We start from the raw sequence: 6,245 nt of genomic DNA on the forward strand, positions 1-6,245 counted from the left end.
TCGCAAAACTACCACACTTGTAAACTAAATAATATAGGCCTAAAAGTAAATGAGTTTAATGCATAACAGAACAACATCTTTGACCCTTTGAGTCGATTATTAGTTTAGGTAGCGTAGTCTTTTACAGAATATAACATCTATTAATTTTAATGCCTACGAATAAAAAGCTAGAGACATACTTTATTAGACCGTATACATAATTATTTGTATTTACTGTCTTATATACTTTAAGCGTTAACTAAGTATACGGTCAGAGTTATTAAAATTATTATTATTTTGCGGAAAAACATAAACCTCAATAAAATGAGGAACTTTCATCAAAATAATAAAAGGACTCAATTGCAACTGAATCCACCCTGCAACAAGACAACAAAACGATATTCGAAAAAAGAAACCTAAAACACAACAAAGCTAAATGACTCGATATCCAAAATCTCAACCTAAACCATCAAGAAAGCTAAGCCCAACAAATTACAAAAAGCGACAAGGCACAAAACAAGCAAAGCACCATCAGAATCGAAGTCAAAAGGAGCGAAAGAACTAAACTGAACGAACTAGGAACCAAAATACAATATATCAAACTCCGAAACCACATATTTAACCTACGGAGTTCTCAAAAGGCCGTTCATAAAAAGCCTAACATGTAACATAGATTAGGTTAATGACTTGTTTTGTTATATACTTCACAACATAAATTCTTGGTTATGATCAATATGAATTTTCAGACATATCTTTGTGTTACATACAATAAGTATAACCCATAACAAAAGGTTACCAGAACTCTTATTTTGGGGAATTGATCTTAGTTTTGTTTTTCTCGGTACATATAATGACCTTTTTGAGTGCAAAAATCAAATGTGGATTAGCCTGACTTCTAATTTTATCTATGTAAAGAAAGTGAATGTATTTAATATCAATCGTTAGATAATTATTTAAAATGAAAACTCACCAGTCACTATTAATTTGGATGATGATGTCATATTTGTCTATCTTTTATTTATTAACCCATTGATTTAAAAGTAAGTTGAGTGAATGCGTATTTATAGTGTAAAATGGATTGGTTTTATACTTATATATACACACACACACACACACACACACACACACACACACACACACACATATATATATATATATATATATATATATATATATATATATATATATATATATATATATATATATATATATATATATATATATATATATATATATATATGTAGTATATTTAAAATAGAATTTTTAAAAGAATTAAAAATATTGTTCATAGCCGTTGGTTACATTTTATGAAAACAAAATTATTAACGGACTTAATTTGATCTCCCACTGCACAAGAAACCATCTACAAATTCATAGTGAAGAATGTATGGCGAGCACCAAGAGGATGCACCGGCTCAGCTTAGCGAGCTAATTTGGCGAACCATAGGGAGCAATGCTCCCGCAGCAGTCTTATGATTCAAGGAATTTGTGAAACTGGAGTGGATTCTGTATATGTATAACTAACATTTCGATAACTATATAGTACATGATTGTCGTGTCTATTTGAGTAGTATTGTCTTAAAGGTAAAATCGGTAAACTTTTTATTTTGATTAGTTTTCTTTCCGTTGTATGTAACTCAAGAAAATAAATATGTAGTTATTTTTCCTTATGTTCTTTTACTTTATTTACAACTAAAAAAAAATACATAAAAACTACCATATACTTTATATTCTACTAGTTTTATGAGCCCGTGCGTTGCACGATAGTTGCACAAATTAATACTCTGTATTCGATAATGTTAGTATTTATATGTTATCAAATGTATAATACAATTATAATGATAAAAGCATTTATTACTAATAATATTTGTATCGCAAACATTAGTATTGAATTCTAATGTGAGCCCGTATATGACACGTCAGTTTTATAACTTATTGTTCGATAACTTTAGTATTGATATTTATATTTATAAAACGTATAATATAATTATAATGAAAAAAATCGTTTATTACTAATAACATTTGTATCGAAAACATTAGTATTAAATACTAATGCATAGATTATGAGCTCGTTTATGTTTAAAAATATAAATATAGTAGCCTTTAATTACTAAAATATTAAATTTAACAAATAATAATCAAAATTTAAACTCCTATAATATCAAGGGAAGTGATTCTCACACACAACTTTTTGATCTATGTACACTTTTATCTCATAAACGAACAGTTATACCCCTAGATAGTTGAATTTATATTATTATTCTAAATATAACTAAAGGTATATAGGTAATTAGGTGTACATGAATCAAAAAGTAGTGTGTGAAGATCACCTCCCTAATATCAATATTAAATGATAAGATATGAGTCTTTGTTTTTTTAATAATAACGAATGCAAGCTTAATGTAGTGATCTCTAGTGTAAATTTACACCGTGTGTTCATGTTTACAGATTAATAAACCTAATTTAAAGATCTCTAATTTGAAATAAATACGGAGTACATTTTTTAATAATAACGAATTCGATTTAAATTAGAGATCTTAATATAATATAATAATAATACTAATTTTTCATCGTTGTAAAAATAAATGATAAATTAATTTATGAAAGTGCATGTTGTGATTATAACACAAAGTATAATGTATTTACGTTATTATCTTTGTTACTTAAGTATCATCGATAAAATACAACATATAACCTTTTATTTGTGTGATAAATAGATAAACTTGGAGGTATAAAATAATACCGAGTATAAACGATACAAAGGTTATACGGAGTATATGATAACATATAATACAAATATATAATAAAAAATATATAGTAATACAATGTAGAAAAGATATATACTCTGTAATATGTGTAATATTTAAATTATTATTGTGATTATAACGTAATTAAACAAAATATAATGAAAATTATATTGCTTTAATTTAAGGAGTTATTTTAGGAAATTATTATTATTTAATTCAGTTTAATTGAGAAAATGACACATAAAATTATTTAATTCAGTTTAATTGAGAAATTGACAAGTGTGCAAATTTGAGTTAAATTAATTGATAAATTGACACGTAGGATTATTGGCACGTGCTTTATAATAATGTATAGATTCTATTCTATTCCTTTCCATCATATTTCTCTTTCCCTCTCCATTCCATTATTTTCCATTAAAAAAAAACTTGACAACGGAGCATTGAGAAAAATAATTTTGCCCACCATGTTGCAAGCAAAGCCAAGTTTTTGAGTCTAAGGGTAACAACACCTAGAGACCTCCCAACTCTTTTGGCTTGTACACTTCTTTTCACTTTATCAAACATAATTTTCTTTTAGACGCATCAGCACCTCATAAGAAATTTCACCTAAACCTTCAAGTTGATTGATTACGGATTTAGGAGCTTTATACAAAGACATGTAATGAAGCGGGAAGGTTGATAGAACCGCATTAATCATGACAAGCCGACTTCCAAAAGATAAGTACCTACCCTCCGAACTCGACAACTTTTTTCTAAATCTTTAAATAACCATGGACCAAGAAGCTATACGCTTCCAACTAACACCAACAGGGATACTGATATATTTAAAAGGAAGCATACCTCCTACATTACAAACAAAAAAAGCGGCACACTCTTCAAGTTCTTCTTGAGCAATATTTATTTATTTTTATTTTTTTTGAAAAGCAAGAAAAGTATTTATTAATCAATTATATGAATTTACAATGGATCCTATCACATCTATACATGTGAGATAAAGTAAACATAACAGGACTATAAAAACATGAATACATATGCTATTTAATAATGGAGAAAAATGTATCCAGGAGTTACTTGTGAACAAGCAGGGAGGAGGACGAGTGATAGTGCCGATCTTGCGACTACAAAGCCATCGAACCCATACCAATTACACCTGAAGACACCTTCTCAATAGTAGATAGCCGAGTAGGAGTGATCGAAGGATCCTTTGTATTATTAGCCAACACCGGTCCTTTGTTCCGAAGAAATCACGAAGGAGGATGAGTTAATTAGATATTGGTGCCACATTAGTGATGCCTTTTTGAATCTTTTGGATATCCAACTAAAAGATTGGGTTTGGATTTCGGTAAATATTGTGATCAGCACCATTCTTTATTGGAGAATATCTCGAGGTTTCTATATTTCCAAAGAATGTAGCCATATACCAGTTTAGTGGCTTGCTAAATGGTGATGCCTTTTGTGGAGTTTGCAAATGCTTGGTTGGATTTGAATGCATCGTCTATGCTTGTAATGGTGATATTTGAAAGGACCCGTCCTAATCCATCAGGACGAATACATTACATTTGGTTATATCGCGAGGTACTTGACCTCTATATGATACATTTTACAAACATTGCATTCGTTTTTAAAAGACAAACTTTTATTACATCAAAAGTTGACGGTATGCATACCATTTCATAATATATTCAACTATAATTGACTTAATAATAATCTTGATGAACTCAACGACTCGAATGCAACGTCTTTTGAAATATGTCATGAATGACTCCAAGTAATATCTCTAAAGTGAGCAAATGCACATCGGAAGATTTCTTTCATACCTGAGAATAAACATGCTTTAAAGTGTCAACCAAAAGGTTGGTGAGTTCATTAGTTTATCATAATCAATCATTTCCATCATTTTAATAGACCACAAGATTTTCAATTTCCATTTCTAATAAATATACGTTCCATGCATAGAGACAAAAATCATTCATATGGTGAACACCTGATAACCGACCTTAACAAGATGCATATAGAATATATCCCCATCATTCCGGGACTCCCTTCGGACATGATAAATTCGAAGTACTAAAGCATCCGGTACTTTGGATGGGGCTTGTTGGGCCCGATAGATCTATCTTTAGGATTCGCGTCAATTAGGGTGTCTGTTCCATAATTCTTAGATTACCAGACTAAAAAAGGGGCATATTCGGTTTAATAATTCAACCATAGAATGTAGTTTCGATTACTTGTGTCTATTTCGTAAAACAGTTATAAAAGCAGCGCATGTATTCTCAGTCCCAAAAATATATATTGCAAAAGCATTTAAAAAGGGAGCAAATGAAACTCACAATACTGTATTTTGTAGTAAAAATACATATGACGATACTGAACAATGCAGGGTTGGCCTCGGATTCACGAACCTATATCATTTATATATATATTAACGCATGTAATTGAAATCGAACGAAGTTTTATATTATTAGTGATATACTTGTTATTTATATGTGATATGTATTAAATATGGTTTTATGTAACTAATTTGTTATTTGATAAAATAATATTAATAAAAAGTTTTCTTAGCTTATAATAATACTAATAATAATAGTAGTAATTTTTAATAATAAAACTAATTATAATAATAATAACCACGATAATAATAATATTATTCATGATAATCAAAATAATGATAATAAAAATATTGTTAATAAAAATAATAATGATAGTAAAAATAATGATACTTACAATAATAATAGTAGTTTTTAATAAAATGATAAGTTTAATAATAACGATAATGAAAATAATAATTTTGATAATAATACTTAATACTTAATAATAATAATAATATTAATAATAATAATAATAATAAATATAATAATAATGATAAAGATAATAATAATAAAATAATACTAATAATAATAACCACCTCTCAAGAAAAAGTTTCAAAAATAATTGCTTATGCCCAGGGTAGAACCCGCGACCTCCCGTTAACCATTTTCCTCCCAAACCACTAAATCGCTCATTTCATTCTTGTAATAACCCGCACGATTAAATACTTAACATATACGAATCTGTTAACATTTATCATCTTCATCATTAATCGTCCAACAACCCGTAACCATAATCATTGTTTCATTCATGCATCGTGTATCCATTTCATCATCATCATTAAGCCCATCAAGAACTACTTCAAAGGCCTAAGACATAACCCCAATTCCTAGTTTAGTGTCATGCGGCCCAATTTAAATCAATCCAATTTTATTTATAGTCCATTAATATTTATAAAAGCCCAACTTTGACAAGCCCAATTTTCATATCGTGATATGTTTAAACAGATTCAATTATTGAACCGATTTTGGTAGTCACGAGCAGGTGATGAGTTTGTTTTGAGCCTGACTGAATCAGAAAGAAAAAAAATAAGCAGTAGGTTTCGAGCAGTAATAATCGTAGAAAAACAACTCAAACAAGGAGGGTGTTTGACATGTGAGTCGATCGAAATAGAAAAGAGGTAAAGGGTTGGTTCTTGATTTTGAATCGATT

Source organism: Rutidosis leptorrhynchoides, chromosome 4 (genome assembly GCF_046630445.1).
Source record: "Rutidosis leptorrhynchoides isolate AG116_Rl617_1_P2 chromosome 4, CSIRO_AGI_Rlap_v1, whole genome shotgun sequence".
Classification (NCBI taxonomy): Eukaryota; Viridiplantae; Streptophyta; class Magnoliopsida; order Asterales; family Asteraceae; genus Rutidosis; species Rutidosis leptorrhynchoides.